At 40.6% G+C, this 12,257-nt stretch overlaps 1 protein-coding gene across 8 annotated transcripts in view; it reads left to right on the top strand.

Annotated features, from left to right (window-relative positions):
* Positions 1-12,257, top strand: part of LOC122562032 (myocardin-like) — a 672,873-nt gene that overhangs the window by 277,782 nt on the left and 382,834 nt on the right. For 4 of the 8 annotated variants that reach the window (XM_088000477.1, XM_043714469.2, XM_088000475.1 and 1 more), the window contains one exon: positions 5,747-5,842. The exons of 1 other annotated variant lie outside the window; for it this stretch is intronic. The gene's annotated coding sequence lies outside the window, so the exon portion shown is untranslated. Of the gene's footprint in view, positions 1-5,696; positions 5,843-12,257 lie in introns of all 8 variants that reach the window. 3 more of the 8 variants (XM_088000473.1, XM_088000478.1, XM_088000474.1) reach the window with 2 other exon arrangements.

Genomic DNA, 12,257 nt, shown 5'->3' with positions numbered 1-12,257 from the left:
TTGTTGGTGATAATCTACAGAGTCATACTATACGGAAATAGACCCTTTGGTTCAACCAATCCACGCTAACCATAATCCCAATCTAAACTAGTCCCACCTGCCTGCGTTTGGCCCATATCGCTGGAAGTTGCAGAGGAATAAACTTATCCAAATGTCTTTTAAACATTGTCACTGTCACTGCACCTGCATCCACCTCTTCCTCTGGTAGTTCATTCCACAACCACTCTGTGTGTAAAAACGTTGCCCCTTATGTCGCTTTCAACTCTTTCTCCTTAAAAATATGCCCCTGGTTTTTAACTCCCCCGCCTTAGGAAAAAGACCTTTGTCACCTTATCTACCCTCTTCATTATTTTATAAACTTATAGAAGGTCACGCCTCAACCTCCTACACTCTAGACCTATCCTATGTGTTTTTATAACTCAAACCCTCCATACCTGGCAACATCCTGGTAAATATTTCTGAATCCTCTCCAGTTTAATAATATCCTTCCTATAGCAGGGCTACACTATCTCTACCTCAGCACCATTGAAAAGGGGGTATCCTCCACTCAGCTTCCTGAAGTAGATGACCAGCTCCTGTGTTTTGCTGACAATGAGGGTGAGATTGAGCCCTCTCAATAGTTTAAGTAAGTGGCAATGGAAGTATTTATTCCTGTGTAAGTATTTATCTTGTACCTCACCAGTGAGTTGCTTTCTCCTTTCTTCATTACATGGAACTACATTTCCCTTATTGCTTTAACATAGCCTACAACGTTTCATTAAGCACAAAATCTTGTGCCATTCATAAGATCCACAAATAGGACAAGTTATCATTCATAAGGTGGGGAAGGTGAGATATGCTGGGGTTGGTGAGATGAAAGATTAGATTAGATTAGGTTAGATTAGATTCTCTACAGTGTGGAAACAGGCCCTTCGGCCCAACAAGTCCACACCGACCCTCCGAAGAGCAACCCATTCAGACCCATTCCCCTACATTTACCCCTGACTAATGCACCTAACACTATGGGCAATTTATCATTATCAATTCACCTAACCTGCACATCTTTGGACAGTGGGAGGAAACCGGAGCACCCGAAGGAAACTCACGCAGACACGGGGAGAATGTGCAAACTCCACACAGAAACTGGTGAGAATTTTAGCAGCGCCCCCAACAGCTGAAAATAATAACATGCTATTGTGTTAATTCACATCATCATGAAGGTGCCCTTGCCCTCTCACTGAAACAAATCTGACTGTCGCTCAGAGTCTTGAGTTCATGCAGGTAGCTAGGTGAAGCAAACCACATAGATGCTCACTGCTGCAGTTGGTACCTGTCACATGCATGTATTTGTACATGCAGCATGGATTTTACAGGATATTGAGAGGGCAGCTAAATGTAACCCTGCTGGCAACAGCGTGAGATACCGTTGCTCAAAGGACCTCAGAAGCCACTAATCTTTGCTGCAGCTCTGGACCCCTTCCTATAACGAGTGAAATAATTACATTGTGCTATGTTGCAATTGATTTGTTTAAAGAAATACTGTGAAAGAATTGCTTAACTTACTATATGACATCACTTGTTAATGCCACCTGCTGGATTTGCTGACAGTGCCTGACACCTGTTGCATTTGATTTTTGGACTTGTTAGACCTTTTCAGTAGAATCCTTACTTGTTGAGCACATTCTGCTAACCAATATGAAATAGTAATGACTCTTATCTGTTAGAAAGTATATTGTAATAATGCCCTTGTATTTAAAATAATAGCACTGATTTAGACTGGTGTTCCACTTGGCACATAGTTCTGCCTTTTCAATTTAAAGGGCAAAATGCACTGCTTCCCCGACTGCAAATTTTAGACAGTAGGTCTCAAAGAAGTGGATGCAGACCAACCAACAGCAACATTTCGCAAACCGTGTAAAATAGACAAAGATCACTTTGTTGTGTTTTTTAAGTTGAGATGCTGCTTTGGTTTAATGAAACCAAGATTGGACAGTGCAGAGTCCCATGATAATCCCCAAACACATTGTTCAAGTTTGTCACATGTCAATCTGTCAGAAGTGTGTCTCAGCAATTTAAAATTTCAGCACATGGGGTGTTATCACTTCATACACTCAATGGCTGCAGTTGGATGATGGTTTGCCTCAGCTTAGAAAAATTCTGATGGAGTACAAAAGAAATAGCTCTAGCAACACACCAGCCAGGGGAATGTGAAGAATATGGGACAGTGATGTCTAGTGTGATGCTATAAATATTGTGAGCCTAAGTGGTCATTAGAGAATTGCTGAAGACTGTAACTCTGCCTTTTGTGCCTCATTCCTGACTTGAAAAAATGTGCAAGATATGCAAAAAAAACCATCAGACAATCTGAGATGAATGACACCTGCTATTTTGAATATTTGAGTGTCAATCTTGTTTTCATTTATCTCCTGTGCTAAAAGAACTGTTTCTACAGAATTAAAATGTTTGGAATTCAAATTAATGGAGAACCTTCAGATTTATTTTAAGTACGCAGTGTGAGTGAGGGACACATGAGAAATCTTTCTATTATGTCCAATGTTAAACCCAGACCTCACTTGCCCTCTCAAGCACATTAATTGAAGAGGAGCATAACAGTTCTCCTTGTTCTCTGGCCAACATTGATTTCTCAAAAGAGATGCCCCTCTTCTTATATTTCCTTGCTATTTGAAGTCTGGATTAATCTGACTTCAGAACATTCCTATTAAAAAAGTGGAAAACTGCATACAACAGAAGCAGTGTGCTTTGCAGACAAAGCATTAAATTATAAGGTATTAACTTTCGCAATGCTACTTCATTGGAATTGTGTGGCACTCCATTGTATCAGTAATTTTGCACATTATATTTCATGTAAACCTTTTCAGTTGAATGCTACCGCTTGATAAAATCAAACAAAGTCACATCTGAGTGTTTCATGCTGATGACAGTCATGTTCAATGCAATTTGACTGCATGTGAAATAACTTATTTCCTCTTCATTTACTGGAGGGCATTAGGAGAGAGGGTTTTTAAATCACAGCTGTACACATGCCAGCAGATGTTTGACTATTCACCCATGACATTTGTTTGTTCAAATGTAACGTGATTCATATTCTTTGCGGGAGAGTATTGATGCTGTGACATTAAGCAGCAGATTTCTTTTGTGTGTGTTTGGCAGGCTGTCAGGAAACCTGTGATATGGCCCTTACGCAGCTTTGTCATTGCATTAGCATGTTTGTGTTCATGAAATTGTCATGTGGGGCTGCAGATTTTTCAATGTACACAGGTTGCTGGTCACACCACGTGCTTTTGTTATTTGCAACAAAAGCCATTTGCTTAGCAACTCAGACCTGGATTTAATTCCGAACTATCTTTCATGGAAGCCTATCTTAAAAGCTTTGAGAAATAAAATTCAGAAACATGGCACCGAATGCATAAATGTCTTGTGTGGTTTAGAGTCTTCTAATCAAGTTCATTGGAGCACAGATATGTTAATCTGAGCAAAATGTCAAGTGGAAGTTCTGAATGTACTTCAGAAAAGCTGTTCAAATGCGTCATTGTAATTTGGTTGATCAAACAGTAATTAATTAGGTTCATTTTCCATAGCGAACATAAATTATGTCTGAAAGGTCCAGCAATTTTTTTTAGTCAGTCTGGCTTGGTCTGCTATGCTAAATATACAGTCTGGTCAAGTTTGGTTCAGCGAACTACAGTAAATATTTTATTTTTGTAAAGTACACAATAATTGATCTTTCCAGTAATTGGGTGTAAACAGCTGTAATATTCTAACATAAATGTCGGACCATAATTCTTCCCATTGTGAGCAATGGGTAATTTCAATTCCTCCACTATTGCACTTGGAGCCATCCAAAACGAATTATTATGAACATTACTGCTGCAATTTCCACTCGCCTTCACTTCATGAATTATGTACATTTTTACTTGTTCAGTACATTAAATGAGATGTTTATTTTTTTTAAAAATATGTATTTTGATGCATAGATATAATGGATAAATGGGAAAGTCAGTCTGAATCCAGCACAGGTACAACGTAAATGCAAGAATCAAGAGTCCCCCCATGTAAAGAGACAATAATAACCATGGGTTGGGGGTAGCGCAACTATGAGGCCTTGCTAAATTGTTTTTATCATAAGTAGCTTTATTTAATTTTTTAAAAAGAACAGCACTTCCCCACCTCTGAATCAAACAATCTTGGGTTCAAATCCCAAACCAGATATTTAGACAGATCAATGAGACTGATATCATTTCAGGCAGTCAGATTTCATTGCCTCAACTAGCATTGACTATATGTTCACCTGCTGTAAATGCTGCACTTCCCAACATTATAGCAATGACAACAATTAAAAACTACCTCATCAGTTGTAAATGTGCTTTGATACAATGCTGAGATCACAAAAGTCTCTGACAGCAAGTCCTTTGATTTTAACTTGAAAGAAATTCTGAGAATCTGTTTGTTTTGTGGGAAATCTTGACTCTAGGATTTTCCTATCATAATGACAAAACTTCAGAAAGTAGTTGATTGCTATGAGCTTCGGGCCATCCTAAGGTTTTACAAATGCAAACATTTTACATAACGTACAAATTTCTACATGTCACTTCAGAAAATAATGCTGAATGGATGCTGCCTCTACACTAGAGTCTGCGCCTGTTAAGATAAAGTATTAAGGTTTTTTTGAAATGAGGCTTGAAACGTAATTGTTCAGAGCTGACTGAGCTCTGTGAAGATTTGGAGGGCTTTGAAATATAAGTTACACAATGCAATGACATTAATTCACATGGGCTGATAACTTGGTGCTTTCCATCAGATTTGTCAGCAAGTCCAGATCTGTTTGGTCTGGAAGTAGGATCACTACACTACGTTTACGAAAAGAATGCCAGAAAGAATCTTTAAATAAATAATTTTCAGAATCGTTGGATACTGCTTGAAATTATAATGTACAATGTAAATGAATGCTGTTTCTAATTAAAATAAACTTTCCCTTTGCAGAAAAATTCTGTGTGGCATCAGGAGCCAGATACACATTATGTTCAATGGAGAGCTTTTAACTTAGAGTCATAGAGTGATAGAGATGTACAGCACAGAGACAAACTGTTAGGTCCAACTCATCCATGCTGACCACATATCCCAACCTAATCTAGTCCATTTGCCAGAACTTGGCACACATCCCTCTAAACCCTTAAACTTGTATAACGCCTGCTTCCAAATGTCAGTTAGTTTTTGCATTACTCTGAGCATCTGCATGCATTTATCCAAGATTAGGGAATGTTAATTAACCTCAAATAAATGCATTGCCATTGATGAGCAGTGTTATGGACCACAAAATGGATGGTTCCGACATTGCTGCAGTGCAATTTGCATTACAACATAATATTTTCAAGCGAATGAGACTGTGGAATAATAGTTTTGCTATTTTTATTTGTTTGAATTGCATATCACTGTGTTCCTCTTGTGTGTATAATACTTCACTTTGCTACATTAACACCGATTTTTAAGAAGAAATATGAGAAGGCTTAACATTACTTAACTCGAGAAACATCCCTTTATTTAAACCCTCATCATTGTTACTATCTGATGCACAGTCCAAATAAGAATTAAATCTTCAGTCTGGTCTCTGGGATAAAACATCTTTAACTTGTAAGCATTTATCCCATTTGTACAAGGTAAGCTTGTATTATCATTTGTTACTTTACATGTCTTTCAAGGAACTTTATCCATGCAGTTGACAGCAGGATGTATTTACATTGATTTCCAGCCAGCAGCCCTTCAGGAGAAGACACTGAAATTAAACGATATTGGAACCTCCACAGATTTGAGGAAGACACCACAGAAGAAAACAAAGTAAATTCAGGTAAACTTAACACTTACCATTCTGAAAGCTTAAATTTCAGATCATGTCCAGTAAAGCACCCAAATTCTTTTCATTGGAAGGGGATTGTGTGATTCCTCATTGGGTAAGCTTCTGGTTGTACCTGCAAAAAGGCTTTTAACTAAAATGCGAGAGTGAGAATGATGAATACCTGATGGAAACAGCAAAATTGTGCCTGTCAGTTTTTTTGCTTTCGCTATCTGTCAAGCCATATTAACATAAGAGACTCGGAACAGGAGTAGGCAATCCATCCCCTCGAGCCTGCTCCGCCATTTAATACAAACATGGCTGCTCTCATCTCATACTTAATGCCACTTTCTTCCCTGTTCTCCATAAACATTCAACCCATTGTTAATTGAGCATTTATCTCCCCCTTAAATTTACTCAATGTGCCAGCATCCACCACACCCTGGAGTAGTGAAGTCCACAGATATGTGATGCTTTGAGAGCAGAAATTACTCCTTATCTCTGTTTTAAATCTGCTACCCCTTATCCCAAAATGATGATCTCTCATTATTGGGAGCACTTGTCAACAATCAGAGTAAAAACTGTGACCATCCCTGGCAGCGACCATACCAGTTCCTGAAACATGATAAGCATGCACATGATGTAATGATATAATAACATACACAATGCTATATAAGCTGATGTAACTCTGATATCAACACCCATTGAAACTTGGAAGAGATGAATGGAAGGACTGTCATACAAAGATCAGTGTTCTGTACATGACAATAGAAATAAGAAAAACTTCTGAGAGTCAAACAGATAAGACAGAGCGTGAGAGAAAGAGAGAGAGAGAGAGAGAGAGAGATGCAGCAGACTCAGGGCAGGGTCAGACCAGGTTGAAGAGAGCTGTAAAATGCAGTAGTGAAACCTAGTGCCTGGACCTCATAATAGACATTATCCATGATGGCAGAACAATACAGTCCTTTGTCTGTGGAAGCAAATCAAACCACGAAGGCAGATGGTCTTATATTCTCGGTTGTGCAGCAGAAATAAATGTAAATGAAGGCATAAAACAGAAAATACTGGAAATATTCAGCATGCATGAGAAAGAGAAAAATATAACAAGGTACCTTTGTATTGTTTTAATTATATAAAATAAATTTAAAGGCCTTCATGGTTACCTAATAAGTGAAAAAAACTGACAGTGAGCCAAAGAAGGAGGTGTGCTCAATGGTTAGTCAAAGAGGAGAAGTGAAGATTTTGGGAGGGATTGGTGTATGTCTTGCAAAGCCAATCACTGCCCGCTTGTGACTATGGGAATTTGCTACCACCATCCTCTTTCCTTGGCTGAATCCAACAAACTCGTTGGTTTACAGTGGTGGAGGAAGACAATGAATGAGTCCCAATGAGAAGGGGTTCTTTTCTAAAGAAGATGTAGTTTATTGCATGGTAGAAATGAGGTACAAGTTGCAATAGTAAGTTAGACAATGCTATTGGGGCTATTGGAAGATCCAAGTTATTGTGATATTATCAGATTGGTTGGAATTTAATGCACTCTTGAACATTAAACCTTTCAGAACCATTACCATATGCAACATGCTTTCTCAGGCACCTTTCCCCAAAGTTAACATTTATGCATTCATGCATATAATTACATTTATCGCTATCCTATTTCCTCCAAAGTCTTTATCTTCACAAAGGTCTGAAGGCATTGCAATGCTCCCAGAATGTGTCTTCTTCAGACTTGGAAGGCTAGTGGAACTTTGGCTTGACTATTTAACTCAATTTTGTTCTAGTTTTCATGTAATCTGTAATACATCTATGCTGGCTGACCTTTACATTTCTTGGATGTGCTTTTTTTTTGGATTAGACACCCTACAGTGTGGAAACAGGCCATTCAGCCCACCAAGGCCACACTGACCCTCTGAAAAGTAACCCACCCAGACCCATTCCCCCTAACTAATGAACCTAACACTATGGGCAATTTAGCATGGCCAGTTCACCTGACCGGCACAGCTTTGGAAACTGGAGCACCCTGAAGAAACCCATGCAGACACAGGGAGAATGTGCAAACTCCACACAGTCACCAGAGGCTAGAACTGAACCCAGGTCCCTGATGCTGTGAGGCAGCAGTGCTAACCACTGAGCCATATTGAGAATGGTGTTCCTGATAAACCAGGTTATCAGTCCATTAGAGGATTCTTAATTTCTTTCACGGAGGAGCACTTCCCTGCCCCATACCATCATTTGGGAGACCTTGAATCTCATGAAATCCCTTCATGGAAGATGATTGCTCTGCTGAAGCAGGCATTTTGTTATTTGAAGTATCCTGGATTTCTGGACCAGGTCACTTCTTCTTGACCATGTCCTGAATCTGTGGATGGTGATCATCCCATCTCAGTTTTGGCTCATCCATAGTGAATCTGTAATCTGTGTCAGCAGACTTTTATTCTCGACCATTGATACATCTGTGTCACAGTATATAAACCTACTTCAACTTGTAGATTAGGGTCAGTGTCTTTACTGGTCCTTTCTGGTTGTCTTACTGGGGAGCCCATCATGTGTACGACCTCAAACATGCTACAGGGAAACCTCTATCTGTGGAATCAATTTCCACGGTTTCAGTTATCCATGGTTTACCACAGCCTGAACATATTACATAGAACATTCCAGAACCAGGGACTGGGGGCTGCCTGAGAGGTAGGTTTCCCATTTAAATGAATGGGTTCGCTCCTATCCGCGGTTTCTGGTGTCCACAGTAGGTCTTTGAATGTACCCTCCTTGGGTACAGGGGGGACCACTGTACTGAGGATTAGACGTCGAGCCAGCACTGAAGATTGAACCTTGCCTGCCCAGGAAGAATGCTAGTGTCTCCAATGTATCCTTTTCAGAAAATCTTCCTGCAATGAAACAGGAATAACTAGCCAGTTGTCATTTACCAGTAAGTCATCCGTGACTATGAATTGCTGAAAGTAGGTGTTCTTGGCAAACTCACTTGACTTTTGGTCTGACCATCCATCGATATAATGTCGTTGAATGGTAGCACATTATCAGCGGGTCTTTTGGTTGTGTCAAGGATTCTTGAACCTGTTTACATTTGAGGAGTGGCTCAAAGGGGAAAGGAGACTTGTTCCTCACTTTGTGGACAGAAGCACAGAGAAGGTGGTGGAGAGAAGGGCAGTTCTTTTCCCACTGAACACCAAGAAGGCCATGCCACCTAACCCAGTTGAACTCAAATTGCAGCCTGGATGAATGTTGTATCCTGAGGGAAACAGGGATGACCCAGCGCAACATGAAGAAGATCAATGATTTCTTCACTCCATTGGATTGAGTGCCATAATCTTCTCCCTACCTCTCACAGGCCCAGGACTCACCTTAACTTTACCACTACTAAGGGTCATGGACTGCAGTTCTCAGTATTGTATACATCATATCCCACTGAACAAATCTTACATAAAGCATCCTCCCAAACTACTATTCCTTCATGTTTTCTCTGCTTCCTATTCACTCGCTGGAAATACCTTACCTCTTCTGTTCATGCATCACCGTTAGCTGCTGTTGAGCCCCCTTCCATGATATTCACTCCCTCTCTTTGTTTCATTGGAAAAAATATCCATTCCATAGATTCAACACTCGATAGTACCCTGACTGATATTCCTATAATGCCTGGACTGATCGCATTTGACCTGCAACGTTGAACGTGGAGTCACAGATCACCAGATTCTGCACTTGATTGCATTTTTGTCAGAAGAATATTGAAATCCAATATATAATAAGGAGCACAAATCTAAAGGGGATGCAGGAGCAGAGGGACCTGGGTGTATATATGTACACATCATGAAAGGTGGTAGGACAAGTGGAGAGAGCAGTTAATAAAGCATACTGTGCTTTATTAATAGGATCATAGAATCCAAGCGTAGGCAGGTGATGTTTAACTTGTGTAAGAGACTTGTTACACCTCAGCTGGAGTATTGTGTATAGCTGTGGGTGCCACATTGTAGGAAAGATGTGAATGCATTGGAGATAGTGCAAAAGCGAAGTGGAAGAAACACTCCAGGAATGAGAAATTTCAGTTGTGAGGATAGATTGAAGACGTTAGGACTGTTTTCCTGGAGATAAGAAGATTGAAAGGAAATTTAAATAAAGTTTTCAAGTTCATGAGTGGGCTGCACAGAACAGACAGGGAGAAACTGTTCCTGCTTATAAAGCAATGACAGGACATAGAGTAAAAATGTTTAGCAGATAAAGCAAGAATGATGTGTGAAGATACTTTTTCAGACAGAAAGTAGGGTGTGGAATGCAGTGCATGGAAATTTGGTGGGAGTAGGTTCAATCGAGGCATTCAAGTGGACGCTGGATAATTACTAGGATAAAAATAGTGTCTAAGGATATGGGAAAAAGGCAGGACGTTAGTAAAACTTTATCGAACTGGTTCAGTTATGTGGGGCAAAATGCTCTTCTTCTGAGATTCTGTGACTATCTCCGACCCCCTTGACTGGAGTCAAATGATCACCATGACTGACTTTGGTGGTACTCCCTGACTGACTGTACTGCCCAATCATGACACAAAGGACTGCTCCTCTTTGACCATTTACTTGAAGCCTGTACAGTGTGCTTGCTATGTAAACTGCTGACACATGCTGCAAGTGTAACGTCAATGTAACCTGGAACAATACAACAACGTTTCCACCGTCTTGACTATTCATTGATCCCCATGAGGACTGCTGCTGTCTCTCCTCCTGTGCTATCAAGTAAAATGAACCACAGAGGCTCCATGTAAGTGCGAAACAAGTGAATGCTAATAAAGCAAGCTAAAATACATCCTGTGCATATACATGCAATGTGTGCATATTCCTGTGCATAAAACAATCTCAACCCTGAGCTCCAAACTTTTGAATAGCTTGAAGTGTAGTTTGGGTTCATCTGAAAGCAGGTATGATAATGTCATCAGGCTAGTGGTTTGCAGATGCTGACTTGTAGTGAGAGAGGGTTAAGGACAATGGTGGCCATAGAGCATGTAAGGATTTTGTTATAAGAAGCAAATGCATATGATAGCCAGGAGAGGCAATTGATGAGCTGCAGCCAATAGCTTCCCTCTCTCATTTACTTAATAGATATTTGTAGTTTCTCAGTGAACTGCGGCACAATTGGATTCACCCAACTGGATGCAGCAAAGTGTTCCCAAGCTCATTGCTGCCAGGAAGGCTATGAGTGAGCTGATGGAGAGTGTAGACAAGGAAGCACGAATTCAGTTCAGAGCGCTTCTATGTCTCACGAATTGCATTATCTTCCCAGTCAACATGCAGCCTTGTGTCCTGATGACTAAGTCTGCCTCCTGCACAAGTACAGCTTGAGCTGTATTTGATAGGAATCTCACAGACTCCAAAACTTAATAAAACCTCAGCTCAGGCCATCTTCTGAAGGCATTGACATTGTACTATGTAGGAGCACTAAGGAGACGATGAGTCAAGATCTGTAGTTGTCCGTGAGTGTGCTACACAATATTAAGCTGTTTTATTTTCTGCTTCTGTTTTATTTTTGGGGTACATAATAATTATTGTTTCCATCTTTTTCCTGTGTTGCCTGCTTTTAGACTATAATCAACACTGAGCAATAAGGGACTATGAAAGGGCTGTTTGGATGTTTGCAGGCCCTCAGGAAAAGTGTCAGGTGATTGGACGGATAGAACTTAAATGAAACTTGCAATAACAGGGGCATCCTGGACAGGGATGTCTGCCACTATTGGTGCCCTTGTTGCTTCATGTGTTCTCCCATCACCACCTTCTCGCACTCATCTGAAGAGGCTCTTTGCCCTTGATCTTGTTCCTTCTGCAGGGTCGACCCTGTCAGCTGTATCTTGTACTGAGCAACTGAACCACACTATTCCGGTTAGTGTGTACTGGCAGGTCCTCCAACTCTATCCAAGAGCCTGAAATGTATCTCCAGTGTGCTAGTGGCTTGCACAATTGTTATATCACTTTTGTTGCATCAATCCTGGACAGCTCTTTACACCTGTTTTAAGTGAACATCCCTATTCTCCCACCAGCCAGCCAGGTGGTAAATCCATTTCAAGGTAGATGGAATCTGGGAGGGTGGATTTCTGCAGCAGCATAGCATTCTGGCCCCTGCCTGGGATTCTTGTGTCATCATCTTTTCACGGTTGTGCACCATCATCACATTGATGGGGTGGCTGCCTTTGTCATTGATGAACACGCCTGGGTGATCGAGAGGTCCTTAATTGCCACACAATCACAGACCATGATGCCAGTACCCATTAAGTGATAGAGAGCTGTAAAGCCAAGTGCCCAGTCTCGCTCAAACTGGTATAATTGATTGCAAAATTGACAAAATTGCAGGCCATAGCCAATGAGCTGTGAGTTCCCTGCCTTAAACATTTGTGTACTGCTGGCATCGAGATCTTTTGCACATTACCGGCAGTGCCTTCCAA

Source organism: Chiloscyllium plagiosum, unplaced genomic scaffold (assembly GCF_037043375.1).
Source record: "Chiloscyllium plagiosum isolate Xiang-an unplaced genomic scaffold, Cpla_swu_hap1 HiC_scaffold_25, whole genome shotgun sequence".
Taxonomy (NCBI): domain Eukaryota; kingdom Metazoa; phylum Chordata; class Chondrichthyes; order Orectolobiformes; family Hemiscylliidae; genus Chiloscyllium; species Chiloscyllium plagiosum.
The sequence above is the reverse complement of the archived record's forward strand: the minus strand, read 5'-3'. Positions and strand labels throughout refer to the sequence as shown.